This window comes from Lemur catta, chromosome X, assembly GCF_020740605.2.
Source record: "Lemur catta isolate mLemCat1 chromosome X, mLemCat1.pri, whole genome shotgun sequence".
Taxonomy (NCBI): domain Eukaryota; kingdom Metazoa; phylum Chordata; class Mammalia; order Primates; family Lemuridae; genus Lemur; species Lemur catta.
Window position 1 is genome coordinate 55,223,187 of NC_059155.1, and position 22,855 is coordinate 55,246,041.

A 22,855-nucleotide genomic window follows, 5' to 3' on the forward strand; every position below is an offset into this window, starting at 1 on the left:
TTTTATTCAATACAGGGTTAAGAATGACTAAATAAAAAATTTTAAGTTAAAAATTAATTTAAAAAATTTAAAAAGCTATTAATGTTTAACTTTATAACTGTGTCTGCTGAGCAACTTTTAATGTAATTTATTTACCTATATAAATTGTAATGTATCCATATATACAAATTATCAATTTTTATAACTATATAATATAGCATTATAATCCAAATTTTAAAAAAATTATCCCAACTGTTATTTTTCCAGAAAATTAAAACAATTTTAAAATTTTATTTCTTAAAAATTATTTTTAGTAAATGTAAGTTTTAAGTTTTGTTTCATATAAGAAAATAACTTTATACTTAACCTGGCAGTGGAGATATCAGGATCATGAAGGTGGTTTTCCCAGGATGAAGCTCATTCATTGCACACAGGGTGTCCTGACCCCGTGATTTCTCCAAATGCAGGAATTCAACTACATAATTTGTGGTAGTGGGGAACAGCATTCATGCTTTCCCCTGAAGAAAAAAAAATAACTTTTAACATAACTAGTTGCTAGATAGACATTCAGGTATTGTTAACATTCTTTCTATCCAGCACTTGACATAATTAATGATGAGTCAAGTAACTTTTGTACAATTAAATTTAATCTATTTATATTTAATTCTCAAAGCTCAAGTAACACACAAAGGCAATGAGGATCAAACATAAACCAGCTAATGGTAGATAATAGGCATACACAAGCCAACTCTTGCAATAGAACAAGAATGAGTAATCAAAAAGAAAGACCACCAATCACAGTCATTTATTCACCAGTGCTATACTGATCTTGCATACATTTTGTATATCTTTCATAAATTCTATGTCAATGCTTTCATGTGATACCCAAGAAAACCCAGTAAGACAAACTAAATACTAAGGAATAAGATTTTGTTGGGTAGGGTTGAGTTTAGAGGGCCACAAACCATTGTAATAGGTAAGATTTTTTTTTTCCCCACTGAAGGACAAACTTTCACCCCCTGGGAGGCGATATTACCCATGTTGAGAATAAATGCCCTAGAGTAACACTTTACCTTGACTGAATAAAACAGGGTAGAATAAATGCTGAGTAGCCAAAAAAAAGAAAGAAAAGAAAAGAAGAACTTTTTTACTAGAGACAAGCCCTTTATGAGGACAAAATGGATAGCAAACTTTTCCCCAAACTAACATTTTCAAATGTCTTGGTCCAACGTAATGCTACTAAAGCATGTATAATCACTATTCATCCCTTCTTCAAAAGGATATTATCTCAAATCTTATTATCTATCTCCAACTCCAGGTCTAAGAATTTGGGGTGATACCCTATCCTCTTCTAATTACCTTGCAATCCTTTCCAGATACGCTGCAAGCTATGAACTAAATTGTACATTGAATCACCACTCTATATTCTACAATGGGGTGAAGATGAATCAAGAGAATGGAAATAAGTAAATGTATGTATATACATATGTACAAACACACATAGAAAGGAAGGAAACAGGGAGACTGGTTATAATCTTTGTTACTGCAACTAGTCCAGAGACCACAGCTGGTGTTTCTGACTTCCCTTTCTTTTTGTTGAATCCATGTGTGCCCCTTGCCTATAACAAGCACCTTAGCCGGTCATGTTTATTTTATTGATAGGGTGAGGCCCTTTGTGGTCCGGCATGTGTATGGCTACTGTATTCTTCGGCTAACCTTTATCACTGGACATGGTATGGATGAAAGCACCCAGGTAATTTCCTGGGACTCACATAAAAGGTAGATTCAGCCCTGTTCCATCAGATCCAGTAATCCTGAGCATGCATTGTCCGAGCAAGTTGTGTACTATGCTCCCAAGGGAGCCTAGAAGTCGTCCTCACAATGATTGTGTGGAATCTGAGCTTTTGGAGGTCCTACCTTTATTGGATTGTTGTAATTTTCCATGAAATTTGCCACTGGACATGGAAGTACCAGAGTCATGCAGTGACTCTCCTAGGTCCCAGCCACACTCTTCCCTACCTTATTGTATAGCAGACTCCCTATTTCCCCTTGATGATTAAGATCACTCATCCCAGCCAACATAGTAACCTCTCCCTCCCCCCCCATTTTTGCCCATTGATTCAATGGCATGAGTTCCAAATGGCCAGGTGAAAGTCTGAACTTCCAATTGTGAACTAAAATAAAATTTTAAGGCTCACCCCCCTACAGGCTGACTGAATGGACCCGCCTCATGGCCAAAGGCATATCCTAAAACTAAATTGCCTGCCCAGAGGAGGGAGGTCAGACATGCCTCATCATGCCCCCTCCCTTCTTGGGGACATCTTTGTAACCCATTAACAGGCCTAAGGGTATTCAAGACAAAGCTGCAGGTCCTCGAATTACACAACAAATATATGTCCAGTGGTTTGTCTCTGATTAAGAGCTTCTTATCTTAAAACATTCCAAACCTCTAAACAAAGCTTCATGTCTTTAACCAATTACAAGTCAAAGAATCTTTAAACCTACTTATAACCTGTAAGCCCCGCCATAGAGATGGCCCACCTTTTTGGGCCAAACCAATGTATGCCTCCCACGTACTGATTTATGACTTTACCTGTAACCCCTGTCTCTCTGAAATGTATAAAACCAAACTGTAACCCAGCCACACCAGGTCCACTTGCCCAAGGCTTCTTGGGAGTGGCTCCAGGCCATGGTCCTCAAATTTGGCTCAGAATAAATCTCTTTCAAATATTTCAGAGTTTGGATTTTTCCATCCATATATGGGATATTGCAATGGTATATAATGTATATAAAGTAATTATAAAATTCAGGGATGATGGTGCTGGTAGAAGCTCTGCAAACATGGAAGGCAAATACATTCCAGAATGCATGATTATTTCAATGAGGATAAGTTGATGCCAACTTCATGACAAAAGGGGTCCAATGTAATATATCTCTGTCATCAAAGGACTTGTTGGTCTCCTCAGGGAATGGTGACATATTGGGGTTTCTGCTGTTGAGAGATTGGGCACTCAGCTGTGTTGGTGGCCAAGTCAACCTAAGTGAAGGTAAATCTATGTTGAACCCACGCATAACATCCATCCCTTCGACTATGGTGATTTTGTTCATTTGCTCGTTGAAAGCACTGGGGCATTGGAGAAGGGGGTGGCAGATTTCCACAGGCTGGATCATCATGTTCCTTTTGGTGAGCAATCACATGAGACACAAGTGTTCCCACACAGCCCATTCTGAGAGATCTGTCCACTTGCTCCTCATATATATGCAGGCAAAGCAATTAGAACTGTGCCTTTCACATAAGGAATGCTCTCTAGGTGTTTTGTTGCATTACTGTTATCATTATCAGTTCTCCAATCTTGTTCCCTCCTAGTTTCTGACCATCTGGCCAGGCTTAATTGGTAACGATCAGTGCCCCTGGCCAGGGGCTTTCTGGACAAAGAGATCAAGCAGATGCATGGTCAAGTTTGGACTCCTGGGAACATTTCCCTTCCTTACTTCTCATCAGGGTCACACCTGGGTGGGGCTGGAGCACCAGGCGTCCAGCTAGCTCCTGCTTATCTCGCAGTGTCATCTGCAAACCATGCCCTGGGGCTTTCCTTCTTCTTCAGGAAGCTGGTTATTGGGAACTCCTCACAGGCAGTAGGTATGAGCTGAGGAGCAAGCCACGGGCAGGAGTAGGTGTGATGCGGGAGAGGAGCCTCCTGTAACTCCCTTGTGCCTTCAGGACCCGCTCCCCTCTGATCTCCGTTAGATGCTGCCCGTAGGTGATGGAGTGTCCTTGCCTGCCCAACTTTGTGGATTGGTGGAGCCCGGGATGGGCAGCTCAGGCTGCGTCCCGTGGGGTCCCGTGGTTAGGCATTCAAACTCTGCCAGGACCCAGTAGTTTGACTTTGTTGAATTAATCGTCAGGTGCCAGAGGCTGTTTCTCAAAAGGAGAGTAGTATTCGATGGGGAGAGCATGGCTTTTGGTACAAAGCACTAGAAGTTTGTGCTTTGATTCTCCAGTTGGGGCTTGTCAGAGGCTCCGCACAGCATCCCAACCTGTCAGATCCTCACTCAGCTCATTCAGACATTTATTTGTTAATTCGACCGACCTGTATTAGTGACTCCAGTCTTCATGGCCCTGTGCTGGGTGCCGGGGTGCTCTCGTTCCCAGGAACCGGCCGGTGCAGTGGGGGAGACAATGGCAGCGCTGAGGGGAACCACAAGGGCTGTGGGAGTCCAGAGGCGCAAGTGACTTCTTCTGTGTACAGGTGTGTTATGAGTCACGATGCTGTGTGTTAGGAACATCCGTGTACACAGATGCGTAGACACAGGCACGCATGTGCATACAGAGACAGAGCCACGTTATACACACATTTAATTAGAGATGTGAGTCAACAGGCCGTGCGCTCCGGTGTTAGGAGCTCTTGACTGGGAGGTAGGAGACCTGGGTCAAACGCCCCCAACTCCCTCACACGGTCCCCGTGTGCCCTCGGACGCGTCCCTGCCCCTCTCTGGCCTCAGATGGCCTGTGAGAGGCGGAGAGCACTGGCCCGCCCGGCCTGCTCTCTGTGAGCACCGCTTTAGATAGTGGGTGGGGGGCACGCAGACTCTCCGTACACAGTGGGTGCTGCACAAGTGAGACCGATGGTGATGGGGGTGACAGTCGACGGGAAGAGCTTTGTAAACCGGGCTGGTGCACTGTGCCCATGAGCATGAGGGCTGGGACAGCTGTGTGCCTGCCGTGTGCACGCTTGTGTGCTAGGAGGCTGCACCCTGTGCAGACGGCCACGTGTCAGCCCCTGCTCTGAGCTGTGCGGACAGGGCGGGGCTCCAACCGAGACGCCCCTGCCACAGGTCCTCTGACACCGCGCTGAGGGGTGGGAGTGGAGAAGTCAGAGATCAGAGTGTATCTTGAGGGGAGGCTGCCCGTCTGGAGGTAAGAAAGGGAGCGTCAAGGACTGGGCCTTCTGGGGCCACGCCTGGGGCCACTCTTTGCTCCTCTCTGGGCCTCAGCTTCCCCATCCATAAACCAGTGACAGCAATGCCCACCCCACGGAGCGGTTGTGAAGATTAAATGAGGCCACACGTGTGCAAGCAGATGGCACCACGACTGCGCAGAGGTGCCCAATAAATGACAGTAATGACGATAAATGTCCCTTTTGCACTTAAGTTCCCACTTGTGCCACCCCAAGCAGTCCTCCCAGCAGAAGCAAGACCTGTGCTACAAGCCCAGGCGCAGGGCCCAATGCTGGGACCATGCACCCTTTGTGTAGCCAGCACCCAGCCCGTGCAGCTCAGTGTGCCGGCTGGAGAAGAGACTCACGCCAGGAGAGTCAGATGGGCCAGACCCGGAGAGCTGGAGCCCAGGGCACGGGGACCTGCCCGGCGGGGAGGGGAGGACCGGGAGGGCTTTCTGGACCAGACTGTGGAGCAGGTGCTGGGCCTTGGAGGGGAGCGGGGAGTGCAGGAAGGACACAGTCGCTGGTGGGGACAAGTGCTGCTAGTGTGACCCCTGGAGGGTGGGGGCGGGGCAGCAGCAGCCCTGAGTCTGGGAGAAGAGGGATTAGGGGTGGCAGAGGGGACAGAGGAGGGCAGCCCAGGTGGGGGAAGTGCACAAGCAAAGGCCCAGAGCTCTGAGAAAGATGAGGGGACCAGTCAGGCAGGGCCAAGAGAAGCAGCTGGATGTGGGCAGGCCCTGGGTGCCGGGGCCAAGCCATTAGACCTGCGGAAGCAGTGGGCACACGGGAGCAGACGGCTGTGTCAAGACTGAGTGGCTGATGGGTGGAAGGGCCAGAATCTGCTTCTCTCCCATCGCGGGGTCCCCCAGCTCCGGACCCAGGCAGTGGCCAGCCCACCCCCCACCCACCTGGGCCCGCTCGGCCAACCCCTCTGGGATTGTCTGGGGCCCTCCCTGGCTGCTTGCCCCGAGCTGAGAGTCCAGAGTCGCCTCCGATGCGGCCTCTGAGGTTGAGCTCGCTCTCGTCGCGCCGGCAGAGGTAGATGGAGCGGGGTGTGACGTGGATGTCCATGAGGTGGTGGACCGTACGGCTCTGGATGTGGCCCTGCCCTCGGCTCACCATGGAGCATGTGCCCACGTCGAAGATCTTGATGTAGGACAGGTGGCTGGGCCGGAGCCATGCAGGAGCAAGGGCAGCTCAGGCTTGTCGGTGGGGGGCTCTGCGCCAGACTCCCCATTTGCTCCACTAGGTGCTCTCTCCGCCACGCCTGGCCTGCTCGGTGCCCCGGGAGACCGGCCCTTGCTGACAGCATGCCCTGGGCTCCCTTGTTCTGCAACTCAGGGACGGCAGGGGATGGAGGGTGGTCAGAGCGGGAGTTTGGGGGCGTTCACTCCCTTGCCTCCCTATGTGCCGGGCTGTGCTTTGGCCCCGATGAAGCCCCCCTGACAATGACCATCAGCTCTCGTGGGCAGCTCCTCTTCCCTGGCTGTGACTCTCGCCACTTTCTTACAACTGCTCCTGTGCCTTGACCCTTCAGTGTTTGCTGTGGTAATGGCTTTTGGCTGATGCAATCCCGGGGTCTCTGCCATCCCTTATGGGTTTCCTTAATGCTTCCCACCTCTGCAAATTACATCCTCATTAATTTATGGTCGGTTTGCCCACTGAGTGTGCCATCTGTTTTTGACAGCATTCTGACTGACAGAGTGAATGTGAGTGTGAAAAGAAATGAGTAAACGTGTGAGTGAACGGAGGAGTGTGTGACTGTAACAGGAGAAAATGCATGCACGAAGGAGATAAGCAATGTGAATGGGGAACGACTGCATGAGTTGATGTGTGAAACTTTCCCTGTTTACGCCACCGCCACCGAGGTTGTAGAAGCCTCACTGGGCAAACTCTGCTGTCGCCTGGATCGCCACTAGGTGTGGAAGGACAATGGGAGCGCAGGGAGCATACCTATACCTTCTCAGGGCTGCAGGGCAGAGAGGCGTCCCGTCTGCCAGGCTTGCTAGAGGATTTCCAAGGCCAGACAAGCTACATCAGAATCACATGAGCTCTTAGGAATGCACATTCCCTGACCCAGCCTTCAGGGTCTGCTTCAGTAGGATGGGGTAGGACCCAGAATCTGCACATTTAAGCAGTCTCAGGTGACCTTGATGTCCAGCAGGGCTGGAGAACCATGGAGCTGGCCTGCACGCCTCATCCCAGAGAGGAGCGGACAGGCACAGAGAAACCCCAGCTCACGAGGCCACCCCACTAAGCATTTTAGCACAGGAGGGTCTGCCTGATTTGACCCTGCCGACCCAGGGAGGCCGTGAGGTGGAGAGTGGAGAGAGACAGACACACAGACTGGGTTCAGATCCCACCTTTGAGGCTCCCCTAACGAGGGACCAGCAAAGCAAGGGACGCCATTGCTGTGCCTGACTTTTCCCATCTGTAAAATGGGCGAGAGGCCACCCGCAGCCCAGGACCTTTGTGAGAATTTGAGAAAACTCCTCCCTCTGATTTGCTTGGCCCAGAGTAACGAAGACTGGATGATGACTACAGCAGCTAGCATCACTTAGCGCTCTCTGAGCCCCAGGTATGGTTGCAAATGCTTTCCATAAATGGCCCCCTTGAATGCCCACAAACACTGTGTCTGAACTAGGAGCTGTCGTCATCCCTGTGCTACAGATGGGGAGAGTGAGGCGTAGAGAGTGAATGACTTGTGCAGGGACACCCAGCAGCCACAGGGACCTGGGCCCACAGGCCATCTGAGTCCCTGCAGCCTGCACTCTTAAGCCCTAAGCTATAAATGGCAGCTCCCTCCCCCTTCTCCTTAAAGGTTAAAACAGAGGGTAGGACCAATCCTGTGAGGGAAAAACCAGAACAAAGAGCTCTGAAAGGAAGGAAGCCAAGGGAATGTATGTGAGCAGGCGTCTCAGAGAGTAGGGGCTCACTTGGCCCCTAAGCTTCCTGACAGCTGTAGCAGGAAGGAGGGGGGAGCAGAATTCCCAAGTTTCCACTTTCTGGAAAAAAGGAGGCACAGAGACATTTCTAAATGGACATTTGTCTTGGATTCCAGAGGAGTTGATCTCGTGGCCAGCTCAGCAAACATCCGGGACCAGAAATTCATCTGTGATTCCATGAGACACTAAAAGGTTTATTCATGCACATGATTCTGAGCATCTCCCTTTGAAAGCAAAGGAAATATGAAATCCTAGCCCAAGTCTCCACAGCAGTTTTGCCAAAACCCCATTCTCCTCAGCCCTTCCATACTTCCAACTCACCCTGACCTTACCTCCTCAGCATTGAAAATAGAAGAAAACAGACAGCAATGTCTTCAACTCCCTGCCGTAAACTACTTACAAATTTGAGCATCCCTATTTGTCCTCTCCTGTCTTCCCTCCTGACACAGTGGAAGTGGTGCCCTTTTTCCTGTTGACTAATACTTCCAAAGTGTTCTATGTCCTATTCCCTGTTACTTCATCAGGAACCTTGATAAATCAGTTACCTCTCTCTTCAGTCTCTCCCTCTCTCCTGACTCAGCCTTTAAACATGTTCAAGTATAAAAGTCCACAGCCAAGACTTAGAGTCCACTTCCAGGAAAGTAGAGTGAGGCGCTTCATGGACCCATACCCCAGCATACAAGCAAAACTTATAGAAATGATGAAAAAAACAACCATTTAAAATCTCTAGAAATTGCCCTAAGTGCATACAGCAAATGAAGAATCATTCATTCAACAAAATCTACTAAAACTTGATAAGAACAGTAAGAGTCTGTGGCCTTTGAGTTAGAACCCACTCCTTCCTTCCCCGCTCCCCCACTCAGCTTGAAGGAAATACCACTCCAGGTGTGTGTAGCCAAGAAAACAGGCTCCGTCTCTTCTCTGCACCCAATCAACAATTACCATATCTTACCTGGAGGGACAGGCCATCAGCATTTCTCATCCCTCCCAACTCTGAGTTGAAGAAGCTAAATTTCTGGTGAGTGCAGTCAAGAGGCAGGAGGATCCCTTTCTCCACCTAGCCCCCTACTCATAGGGCAGAGGGTTTACCCCAGGCATGAAAGTCCAGTAATACAGGTAGCCCAATCCACTTTACCCCAGCTCAATCATGGGGCAGAGATTCCACACTGGGAGAGGCAAGCTGAGATGACAGTAGTCTGCTGCCTTGTTCAGTGCCCGAGTAGAGGCTCAGAGATTTTTCCAAGGGAGGGAGGCAATGCATAAGAAAAGGAGCTCCAAATCTCTCCCCAGAAGAACTGACTTGAAAACAATAGTTCCTCTTAATTAAGAGTAATAAGCAAAATTATAGGCCAGGTGGTTCACCTGACAGAACCAGGGAAATATACAGCTAAGAAGAACTCTACTGGGATCGTAGCAAGCCTCAAAGCCTGGCCTCAAAAGCTAACCTTGCCTGAAAACTAACTGAATCAAACTGTAGAGCAAATTATGCCCCGGGGCATAGTCAAAAATAATAGAGCAATACACCAGTAATTAGTGGAGACTGACAACTGTGTGTGATACCAGGTGAGCTAGATAGTTTGGCAGAGAGATCACGGAAATAGACAATGAAAATGAGCCCAGCTAAAAGCACTATCATCCCATGATGACTGTGCGCATGTCCAAGTCTGAGCACCCTGAGGAGCAACACCAAAGTTTTTGCACTGTAGAAAAATAACCTTCAGTAAAATAGTTTAGCTAAGCCACTAAAAAGAACAACCCCCCGTCCCCCCCACAAGCAAGTGCATAAGCAAGCACTGGAGAGAAGGGAGGGGAATCACTATCCAGAGTTGCTACAATGTATTACCAAAGAAACAGGAAAATTACCATACAAAAGAAAAAATATCAGGCAACAGAAACTGCCTGTGAGAGGGGCCAGATATTGGATTTAACACAACAGGACTTCAAAATGGTAATTATAAATATGTTTAAGGAACTAACAGAAACCTTTCTTGAAGAAGTAAAGGAAGGGGACATTCAAAAGCAGCTGCAAGTATGGGGGAATTTAGAAAGCCCACACATGTTCAGGCAAGATGCATGCTCAGAAATGACCCAAAAATACCTTAAGCTTTCACTTTAGGCTGCTCCCTAGGCTCAGAGCAAGCCTAACTAATTGGTAAGGACTGTCTCAGCACAGGGCCAGTCTACAAAGATTGAGAAGAGGTAGTTAATTCCTCCCTCTTTCTCTGTCTCTCTCTTTTGTATTTTTTGTTTGCTTGTTTCCATTCCTAGAATTCAAAGAAATTTCTGTTAAAACTTAGCTGAACACCAAGCTAAAGGAACAGAGACTTTAGTGAGCACACATGACAAGGAATAGTCTTTGAAAAAATAGTTTGGAAGGGTCTAAAAACAAAAGGACTACTACAGCCTTCAGCAATGAAAAAAAACGCTGGGAAAGGGGGAGAATCTGATTTCCAGAGTTACCACATTATGATAATTAAATATCCAATTTTGGACAAAAAAATCACAAGGAATACAAAGAAACAGGAAAACATGGTTAATTCAAACAGACAAAATAAACTGACAGAAACCCTTGGCATTTTTTGCAGAAATAGAAAACCCCATCCAAAAATTCATATAGCTCCTAAGAGACCCCCAAATAGCCCAAACAATCTCGAAAAAGAACAAAGTTGTAAGACTCACATTTCCTGAATTCAAAACTCATCACAAAATTTGTTTTGGCTATTCTTGCTACAATAGTCAAAACAGCATAGTACCAGCATAAAAACAGACATATACACCAATGGAATAGAATAGAGAATCCAGAAATAAACCTGCACACATATGGTCAAATGATATTTGACAAGGACACCAAGACCATTCAGTAGGAAAGGACAGTCTTTTCAACAAATGGTGCTGGGAAAACTGGATATCCACATACAAAAGAATGAAATTGGACCCTTATCTTACACCATGTACAAAAGTAAACTCAAAATGGATCAAAGACCTAAATGTTGGAGCTAAAATTCTTAGAAGAAAATGGGGAAAGCTTCATGACATTGGATTTGGCAATGATTTCTTGGATATGACAACAAAAGCACAGACAACAAAAGAAAAAATAGATAAACTGGACTTTAGTGCATGAAAGGACACTATCGAGAAAGTGAAAAACAACCCATAGAATGGGTGAAAACATTTGCAAATTGTATATTAATATCTGCTCAGGAGTTGTTATGAGCTGAACTGTGTCCTCTCAAAATTCATATGTTGAAGTCCTAACCCACAGTACCTCAGAATGTGACTATATTTGGAGATAGGGTCTTAAAAGAGGTAATCAAGTTAAATGAGGTCATTAGGGTGGGCCATAACATAATATGACTGGTGTCCTTATAAGAGGAAGGCAGTTGGGATTTTCAAAGGGATTCTGATAAATCTGTAGATGAATTTAGTGAGTATTGCCATTTTAACAACATTAGGTCTTCCGATCTATGAACATGAGATGTCTTCATTTATTTAGGTCTTCTTGTTAATATTCTTCAACAATGTTTTGTACAAGCCTTGCATTTCTTTTGTTAAATTTTTTCATGAGAATTTTACTCTTTTTAATGCTGTTGTAAATGGAAATTTTTCTTAATTTCAGTTTTGGATTATTCATTGTTAGTATGTAGAAATACAATTGATTCTTATGTATTGATTTTGTATCTGCAACCATGCTCAACTAATTTATTAGCTATAATAATTTTTGTGTATTCTTTAGGATTTTCTATTTATCAGATCATGTCATCTGTGAATAGAGTTTTTACTTATCCAATTTTCAATTGAATGCTTTTTATTCCTTTTGTCAGTCTAATTGCCCTGGGTAGACCCACCAGCACAATGTTGAATAGAAGTATCAAAAGAGGACCTCCTCGTCTTCTTCCTTATCTTAAGAGGAAAGCATTTAGTCTTTAACCATTAAGTATAAGTTAACTGTGTTTTTTTGTAGATGGCCTCCATCAGGTTGAGGAAGTTTCCTTCTATGTATAGTTTATTGAGTATTTTACGATGAATGAGTGCTGGATTTTGTCAAATTCTTTTGTGTGTCTATTGAGGTGATTGTGTGGTTTTTCTCCTTTATTCTATTGATTTCTGGATATTAAACTATGCATTCCTCTGATAAATTCCATTTGGTCATGGTGTACAATACTGTTTATGTACTGCCAAATTTGATTTACCAGTATTTTGTTAAAGATTTTTACATCTAAATTCTATGGGCTATTGTGTAGTTTTCTTTTCTTGAAATGTCTGGCCTCATAGACTGATTTGTGAAGAGTTCCCTCCTCATTTATATTTTGAAGGAATTCACAAAGGACTGGTCTTCATTCATTTTAAAACATTTCATAGAATTCACCAGTGAAGCCACCTGGTCCTGGACTTGTCTTTGTGGGAAGTTTGGTTTTTTTTTTTATTATTATTATTTTAATTCAGGATATTATGGGGGTACAAATATTTTGGTTACATGAAATGCATTTGCCTCCCTCGAGCCAGGGCCACAAGTGTGTGCTTCCCACATACAGTGAGCCTGTCTCCATTAGCTGTGGGTTTACCCACCCCACCTGCTATAACCTCCCCCCACTTCCCCACCCTCCCTACCTGACCGGCACTCAGTGAGTATTACTACCATGTGAGCACCTTAGTGTTGATCAGTTAGTACCAGTTTGATGGCAAATACATGTGGTGCATGTTTTTCCATCCTTGTGATACCTCACTTCGAAGGATGGGCTCAATCTCTATCCAGGATAATATAATGTGGGAAGTTTTTTGATCACTAAGACAATGTTTTTACTTGCTACAGGTTTATTCAAATTTTTCTCTCTTCTTGAGTCAGTTTCAGTAGTTTGTGTCTTTCTATGAATTTGCCCATTTTATATAGGTTATTTGCTTTGTTGGCATATATTGCCCACAGTATTAATTTATAATCCTATTTATTTCTTTAAGATTGGTAGTTATGCCCCCTCTTCCATTTCTGATTTTAGTAATTTGAGTCTTCTTTTTTCTTTTGTCAGTCTAGCTAAATGTTTTTCAATATTGTTGATCTTTTCAAATAAACAATTTTTGGTTTTGTTGATATACTCTATTGTAATATTTTCTATTCTCTATTTCACTTATTTGCACTCGTCTTTATTTTATCCTTCCTTCTGATTGCTTTGGGTTTAGTTTGCTCATCTTAGTTTCTTAAGGTGGAAGATTAGATTACTACTTTGAGATCCCCCTTCTTCTTTGATATAGGTGTTTATAGCTATAAATTTTCTTCTTACCACTACTTCAGCTGCATCCAATATATTTTTGTATGCTGTGTTTGCATTTACATTAATCTCAAAGTATTTTCTAATTTTCCTTGTAATTATTTCTGTTATTTAGGAGTGTATTGTTTAAGTTTCACATGTTTGTGAATTTTTCTAAATTTCCATCTGTTATTGGTTTCTAATTGCATGCCTTGTGGCCAGAGAACATACATTGTAGGATTTAAATCCTTTTTAATTTATTGTGGCTTGCTCTTTGGCCTAACATATGGTCTCTCCTTGAGAATGTTCCATGTGCATCTGAAAGGAATGTGTATTTTACTGTTGTTCTGGGGAGTATTCCATGGATGTCTGTCAGGATTAGTTAATTTATAGTGTTCTCCAAGTGTTTTATTTCATTGTTGATCTTTTGACTAGCTCTTTCATTATTGAAAGTGGGATGTGAAAGCCTCCAATTATTGTTGTTCAATTATCTCTTTATCTTTCTTCAGTTCTGTCATTATTTGCCTCATGTATTTTAGGACTCTCTCCAAAATTAGAAGGAAAATGTAATATGAAAAGATAACTTTTAAATCAATCCACAGCAAGGCAAAAAGCAATAGAAAAAGAAATATAAAATGGGTGGGTTCAAAATGAGGGAAGAGCCTGCAACACCTTGAGGTGTGAAAAAGAAAGGCAGTGCTCAGAAAATGATGATGACATGTCTAAAGGACCCAAGTACCAACTTGAAGAAGATCCCAATGCCAAAATTTGGGACAATTTGGGCAAAAAAAAAATGAATAAAACAAATATCCACAAGTTCATTTCAACATAAGTAATTGAACAAACGAAAAATAGAGGAGAAGGGAAAGCACTTCCTTACAGTAGAATTCCAGTTAATAAATGTATACACAATGATGGAAATAGAAAGCCTTCATTTGGCAAACACTACAGGAATAATTGTTTCAGGCAAATGGATTGCCTGAAACATCAATTTTAGCATCTGTGGATGCTAAAATTAGTGGGCATACAATTAGAAACAAGATACTGAGGTAGTCTCAAAGTATTTTTTCACAATCTATTTATTAATTTCCAAGGGGGAAACTTTTCACCAGAGAAACCTAGCAGACACTACCCTGACCAAGTGATCGAGATAATTAGGCATATGGAGAGCATGTAACCCCTAATAATGATGTCATGAGAACAGAATAACATCACTTCTGTAGAATTCTTGCCAAACATGCATAACCTGGATTTAATCTAGAGGAAACATCAGACTAACCCAAATTGATGGACATTACACAAAATAACTGGCCAGCACTCTTCAAAAGTGTCAAGGTCATGAAATATAAAAAGAGACTGAGGAACTGTTAAAGACAAAAATTAAGGAGATGTGACAACTAAATGCAATATGGGATCCTGGACTTCGCATTAGTGGGACAATTGACAAAATTTGAATAAGCTTTGTAAATTAGTTAATAGTATTGTACCAATGTTAATTTCCTGCTTTCCAGAACTGTAGTTATGTAAGATGTTAGCATTTGGGAAAACTGAATGAAACGTATTGGGAAATATTCTGTACTGTTTTTGCAACTTTTTTTTTTTTTTTTTTGAAACAGAGTCTCACTGTGTTGCCCGGGCTAGAGTGAGTGCTGTGGCATCAGCCTAGCTCACAGCAATCTCAAACTCCTGGGCTTAAGCAATCCTCCTGCCTCAGCCTCCCGAGTAGCTGGGACTACAGGCATGCGCCACATGCCCGGCTAATTTTTTTTTCTATATATATATTTTAGTTGGCCAGATAATTTCTTTCTGTTTTTAGTAGAGACGGGGTCTCGCTCTTGCTGAGGCTGGTCTTGAACTCCTGACCTCGAGCAATCCACCTGCCTCGGCCTCCCAGAGTGCTAGGATTACAGGCGTGAGCCACCATGCCCGGCCAACTTTTTCATAAATCTGAAATCATTTCAAAATGAACATATAAAAATTTAATTAAAAAATGAATAGGCTTACACTTCCAGTAGAATGGGTGACTAGGAGCTCTGAGGGGCCCTCCTTGAAAACTAGACCCCAAATATTATACATTGTGCCTCTCACACAAGGTAAGGGAGCTTTCCAGGGACACCCCACCACCACTACCACCAAACAATGTGAGCTGGGCACAGGGTGAAGTCAGGAAAGTAGCAGTCTGGGTGGTAATACTATGTGACGTAGTGGGAGTATCCAGGAGTTATCCACTAGGGGCAAAAGCCTCAGAGGCAGGGGGCCTGGCCAGAGCAAGAAGTCCAACAACTGTGGAGCCAGAGTGTAAGGAACCAAGAAAGGACTGAGTTCTCATGAAGCCTGCGTTCTCCAGAAACCCTTTATGAATATTAATATTGGAACAGTAAGGAAGTGGGAGAGTTGAGTTCGAGACTCCAGCTCAGAGTCAAAACACTGGAAAGTGAGGTTAAAGTGACCCTAGGATGGAAATACCCACTTTCACCAGCAGAATTTGAAGCAAAGTCTTTTTTTTTTTTTTTTTTTTTTTTTTGAGACAGAGTCTCACTCTGTTGCCCGGGCTAGAGTGAGTGCCATGGCGTCAGCCTAGCTCACAGCAACCTCAAACTCCTGGGCTTAAGCGATCCTCCTGCCTCAGCCTCCCGAGTAGCTGGGACCACAGGCATGCACCACCATGCCCGGCTAATTTTTTCTATATATATTTTAGATGACTAGATAATTTCTTTCTATTTTTTTAGTAGAGACAGGGTCTCGCTCTTGCTCAGGCTGGTCTCGAACTCCTGACCTTGAGCGATCCACCCGCCTCGGCCTCCCAGAGTGCTAGGATTACAGGCTTGAGCCACCGCGCCCGGCCATGAAGCAAAGTCTTTTAGGAAGAAAATTTTCTCAAGCTAGGCTCATAGGACCCATATAGATTAAATGGAGCATGTTCTCACAAAGATTACCCAACACCAAATCCCCTCGCTAAGGAAGAATCAGTAGAAACAAAGCAAAAAAAAAAAAAAAAAAAAAAAAGCCAGATGTAAATCTTCAAGATAATAGATGTTGGAATTAATCCCATACATAATAGCTATGTGTGAAACTATTTAAAAAATCAAGGATACATTTGCAAAGATAAGCATACAATAAAAATCAATAAGCAATGAACAGATAGACTTGAAAAAAACAAGTTCAACTTTGAGCAATGAAAAATATAATTGTTGAAATAAAAAAATCAGACTAGAAACAATTGAAAAGATAATTAGTGAATTGATAGGTATGTCGGAAAAATTTATTCCAAAAACAACATAGAGAGATAAGGAGATGGAAAATATCAAACAGAGGTTAAGAGACCTGGAGAACAGAATGAGAGGATCTAACAAATGTTAGGCATCTCAGAAGGAGAAAGTGGAGACGATAAAGAAGAGGCAATATTGAAATGGCAAGGATTTCCTAGTTTCAGAAATGCCAGACTAGATTATTTGGATTACTGTCCTACTGAAAACAAGGGAAAAAGATATAAGGTATATACCCCGCTACACACACACACACACACACACACACACACACACAATCTATATCTGTATTTGTATATATGTGTATATATTAATATAAATATATACGTTGTGTGTGTATGTGTGCATATAAAAATCTTAAAACATTGGGAGCTGAAAAGATAAATAGTTGAGAAACTGCCAGGCTATTTTTTGTGGGGGAATGGAGGGTGAAGCAAAGCCTGAATCCAAGGAGGTAGGGAGATTATCAGAACATCAGAGAGGCTTTTGTCTCTGAGAGTGCTTGCTCACAATCACACCTGGGCTTCAGTTCAATGGTGAGGGGAATGACTGCGGGGAAAGCCTAGAGGAGACCCTCCCTACATTAACTGGGGACTTCAATGATCTTCACCATCAGGATAAGGGCAAACCAAAACTAAACTTCTTCTTTAAACCACAGGGTTGTAGACAAGGCCATATTGGCCTGTTAACCTATCATTATATAACCCAGGTCTTCTCTTATTCAAGAGCAAGGGCAAAGAAGACATCTTCACAGAAACAACAAACTGAAAGAGTTGACTGCCATGAGACCCTCACTAAAAAAGATGCAACAGGATGTACTTCTGTAAGAAAAGAAATGATCCCAAATGGGAGGTCTGAGGTGCAAGAAGGAATAAAAATCAAAGAAAGTGGTAAATATATAGACAAATGTAAGTAAACATTGCCCATACTAAACAGCAATAATAATGTCTAGCAGGATTAAAAATTAAAGTACGAGATAATTATATGTAGACTGGGAGGGAATAAAGGAAGATATCTGGGATGAGGATAAAGATTTGATGAACTTTGATCAAATACATGGTAACCAGTAAAAGAATGGAAACAGGATTAACTTTCAAACTAGTAGAAAGAAAAAAAAATGGAGTGATGAAAATATTCAATCTAAATAGATTAAAAGCCAAGAAATGAAGAGAAAAGAAAGAGAATGGTATATGAAGAGAATGTACAAAATAAGATAGACGATTTAAACCCTGACATATTAGTAGCCACTTCAAAAGTAAATATAGCACTCTGGGAGGCTGAGGCGGGAGGATCACTCAAGGTCAGGAGTCTGAGACCAGCCTGAGCAAGAGCGAGACCCCGTCTCTACTAAAAATAGAAAGAAATTATCTGGACAACTAAAAATATATATAGAAAAAATTAGCCAGGTATGGTGGCACATGCCTGTAGTCCCAGCTACTCGGGAGGCTGAGGCAGAAGGATTGCTTAAGCCCAGGAGTTTGAGGTTGCTGTGAGCTAGGCTGACGACACGGCACTCTAGCCAGGGCAAAAGAGTGAGACTCTGTCTCCAAAAGAAAAAGGAAAAAGAAAAAGAAAAAAAAAGTAAATAGACTTAAATGTTCCAGTTAAGGGATAGAAATTATCACACTGGATAAAACAAACAAGCATAAAACAAAATAAAACAAAAAATGAAGTCCATTGGGTTGTTTCCACATCTTTGCAACTGTGAATTGTGCTGTTATAAACATTTGAATGCAGATGTAACATTCATCGGGTATCGGGCAGATGGGAGGGGGAGGAGGGGATGGGTATATACACACCTAATAGGTGTGGTGCGCACTGTCTGAGGGACAGACACGCTTGAAGCTCTGACTTGGGGGGGGCAAGGGCAATATACATAACCTAAACATTTGTACCCCCGTAATATGCAGAAATAAAAAAGAGAAAAAAATGAAGTCCTTAACCTGATAAAAGATATGTCCAAAAACCTATAGCTAACATCATACTTAGTGGAGAATTAATGGAGCCATTCCATTAAAGTCAAGAACAAGACAAGGATGCTTATTTCTTCTGTCTCAATATTATACTAAAGGGCCTGACCTATGCAAAAATACCAAAAAAAAAAAAAGAAAGAAACTAGGAGTATAGAATCAGAAAATAAAGGATGAAATTGTCCTTATTATTCAATATGATTGTTCATGTAGACAATTCAAGAGAATCTACAGACAAATTCTTAACTCTAATAAGAGAGTTCACCATGGTTGCTGGATAAAGATCAACATATAAAAATAGCACTCTTATAACCAGTAATAAGCAATTAAAAATGAAAGGAAAAAAAGGAATCATTCACAGTAACAAGAAAACAAAACTATTCACAGTAATAAGGGGAAGATGTTTCCATAGTGTAGCGGTTATCACGTTCACCTCACACAGTAATAAGGTGGAGAAAGGAATACTTAGTGTATTAGTTTTCTATGCTGCATAACAAATTATCATAAATTTAGGGGCTTAAAACATCACACATTATCTCACAGTTTCTGTGGGCCAGAAATCTGGACACAGACTAGCTGGGTCCTCTGCTCAGGGTCTCACAGGCTACAATCAAGGTGTTGGCAGGGCTTGTGGTCTTATTTCATGCTCAGGGCCCTTTTCCAAGCTTGCATCGTTGTTGGTCAAACTAAGTTCCTTGCTGCTATAGTACTGAGGTCCCTGTTTTCTTGCTGGCTATCAGCCAGGAGTTCACTGTCAGCTCTTAAAGGCCGTCCTCAGGGCCTAGCTACATGGTCCTCTCACAACATAGCAACTTACTTCTTCAAAGCCAACAGGAGAATCTAACATCAGTCAGCTATGACACAGTCTCATATAATGTAACGTAATCACAGGAGTGACTACCCATCACCTTTGCTGTATAATACAACCTAATCAGGGAAGTATTCACACCCACACTCAAGGGAAGGGATTATACAGGGCATGCACTCAAGGGGGCTGAAATCTTGGAAACATCTCAGAATTTTGTCTACTGATTGAAGAATAAACATAACAAAAAATATTCAAAAGGCTTTTGAGAAAAATATGAAACATCATTAAAGGACATGAAAAATATCTACCTGAATAAATGGAGAGCTATAACAAGTTATTGGATGGTAAGACTCAATATCATAAAGCTATTAACTGTCCTAATTAATCTCTAAATTCAAATAAATTCCAGGTCCCAACAGGATTTTTCATGGAATTTGTCAAATTTGTTCTAAAACTCATATGAAAGAGATTTGTTTGAAAATAGTTCATGCAATTCTGAACAAGAGAGGGGATTAATAAAAAACATAACTGAAGAGGGGCTTCAAGATGGCTGACTACAGGCATCTGGTACTTGCCTCCTTCACAAAAAAGAACCAAAATAGAGAATAGATAATCATACTTCAAATAGATTACCTAAAACAGAATGCTGGAATTCAGCAGAGAAGTGACAGGAAACACCTAAGGCAAGGAAGAAGAGGGAAGCGAGGCAGCCTGTTTGGCTGGGATCAGATGCCAGCCTGAAAAGGCTCCCCATTGTGGGAAAAGGGTAAGTGAGTGACTCCCAGTGCAGATTACTGCAATTCTAGCCACAGGAGAGCCCCTTGACCCACATACGCTCTGAAACTAACATACAGAGTTTCCTGGAGACTGCATGATGGCATTGCTCCAGAGAGGGAGCTCACACTGGGTCCCACACACACCCTGAGTCTTAAGCAGCTACAGCAAGGCACCATATTGACAGTGCAGCTCCCACCAGACTGCATCCTGCCCTGGGGCCCAACGGCCCCTCCATCTCTGTATCCCTAGAGTCCATTGACAACCCCCTCCCACAGCTGGTGCCACTAACGGCTGTTGTGGCCAAGGATCAAGCACAAGCCATTGGCAGCAACCCCACTGCCCCCAGTAGCAGGCTGCTGTGCATTTATAAGTGCCCTGAGGACAGGCTACCCTACTTTCAGATGCTACCTGAGGCTAAAGTGTGTGCTTCCCAGCCACGTCTTTACAACTGCCACCATTGAAAGGAATCCCACCCTCCCCAGCAACAGAGCCATAGTGCCACCACTGCCATATCCATCCAAGCATTCCACTGGGGCCTGGGAATCACCTATCCCCTGCCTACCACAGCCAGCACCCACACATAGCAACTCGCAGCCTGAGAACAGACCCACCCAGCCCAGCTCCACAACCCCCTCAGTGCTTGAGCATGCCATCCAGGCGCCAGGAGATCACCCTGCCCCACACACCACCACTGGCACATGATCACTCCTTTCAGGGGCCTGAGGACAGCCCCGCCAAACCTGTCACAACCACCACAGCTAGTAACCACTTGCACTTGTCACCTGTGTAACTGGTGACTGGCCTCCCCAGACCATTGCAATCACCAACAACATCATGGGCCCCTTGGGAGCCAGAGGTTTGTCCTGCCACTGCTACTTCCATATCCCATGCCAAACCCACTGCCCAGGGGCCCGAGGAACCCCCCACCCTCCCAGCCCACCACTGCCACTGCCTGCACCCAAGCAAGCCACCTGGAGGCTCAAGAATTGGCCTGCCTGGACCTGCTAACATCAGTACCAGTGTACACCACCCTGGAGCCCAAGAATAGACATGCTTGGCCAGAGGAACCAATAATTCTCCAGCAATAGGTTCCAATGAAAAAGAAATTTATGAAACACTGGAAAAAAGAATTTTAATATACGATATTAAAGAAGCTTAGTGACATACAAGAGAATTCAACAGGTATATAAAAAATGCTCAACATCCTTAATTATCAGGGAAATGCAAATCAAACTCACAATGAGATGTCATCTTGCCCCAGTGAGAATGGCTATGATTGAAAAGACAAAAAATAACAGATGCTAGTGAGGATGTGGAGAAAAGGGAACTCTTACACTGTTGGTGGGAATGTAAACTAGGACAGCCACTACAGAAAACAGTATGGAGATTTCTCAGAAAACCAAACATAGAATTACCATTTGAGCCAGCAATCCCACTACTGGATATCTACCCAAAGGAAAAGAAATCAGTACATCAAAGGCATACCTGCTGGGCATGGTGGCTCACGCCTGTAATCCTAGCACTCTGGGAGGCCGAGGCGGGTGGATCGCTGGAGGTCAGGAGTTCGAGACCAGCCTGAGCGAGACCGCGTCTCTACTAAAAATAGAAATAAAAAAATTATCTGGACAACTAAAAACATATGTAGAAAAAATTAGCTGGGCATGGTGGCGCATGCCTGTAGTCCCAGCTACTCGGGAGGCTGAGGCAGTAGGATCCCTTAAGCCCAGGAGTTGGGGGTTGCTGTGAGCTAGGCTGACACCACGGCACTCACTCTAGCCCGGGCAACAAAGTGAGACTTTGTCTCAAAAAAAAAAAAAAAAAAAAGGCATACCTACACCCCCATGTTTATTGCAGCACTAGGCACAATAGCAAAGATATAGAATCAACCTAAATATTCATCAACAGATGAATGGATAAAGTGAGGTATATATACACAATGAAATACTATTCAGCCATAAAAAGAATGAAATCATGTCCTTTGCAGCAACATCGATGGAACTGGAGATCATTATGTTAGGTGAAATCAGCCAGGCACAGAAAGACAACTATCACATGTTCTCACTCATATGTGAGAACTAGAAAGGTTTACCTTAGGGAGGTAGAGAGTAGAATGAAAGATGCCAGAGCCTAGGAAGGGCATGTGGGTGGGGGGATGATGAGGAGAGATTGGTTAATGGGTATAAACATACAGTTAGATAGAAGGAATAAGTTCTAATGTTCAATAGCAGAATAGGATGAATATAGTAAACAACAATGTATTATATGTTTCAAAATAGCTATAAGAGATGACTTGAAATGTTCCCATCACATAAAAATGATAAATACTTGAGGTGATGGATACCCTAAATACCCTACCTTGATCATTACACATTTTATGCCTGTAACAAAATATCACATGTACTTCATAAATAGGTACAAATATTATGTATTGATAAAAAATTTAAAAACAAAAAGCAAGAATAAGGTGGGAAAGTGACTTGTTTTGCCAGATATCAAGATTTATTTTAAAGCTATAGAGTGAATCTGGTGAAGGAATAGACAAATGGATTACTGTAAAAAAGAAGACCCAGAAACAGGTCCACAGAACTTAGGATATTATAGAAGTGGCATTTCAAACACTGGGGAAAGGAAAGAATATTCAATAAGTGGTACTGGAACAACGTATTTTTACATGGAAAAAATAAAATTAGTTCATTACCTCCTATCTTACATAGGAAATAAATTCTAGATGTACTAAACTTCTAAATGTGAAAAGCAAAATTTTAAACCTATCAGAAGAAAATATATAAGAATGTAATAGGATCTTGGAGTAGGAAAGATTTTCTTAATCAAATTACAAAAAGCCCAAACCATAAAGGAAAAGAATCAGTTTGACTTTATTAAAACTTAAACTGCTATAAAAGAAAAGCACCATAACAGATTAATGAGAC

The 22,855-nt window shown here is 43.0% G+C and overlaps 1 non-coding gene across 1 annotated transcript; it reads left to right on the top strand.

Annotated features, from left to right (window-relative positions):
• The first annotated feature begins 337 nt into the window (after positions 1–337).
• Positions 338–500, top strand: LOC123629013. The gene has a single exon (XR_006731883.1). It is a non-coding gene; the product is annotated as a U1 spliceosomal RNA (small nuclear RNA).
• Positions 501–22,855: the final 22,355 nt, after the last annotated feature.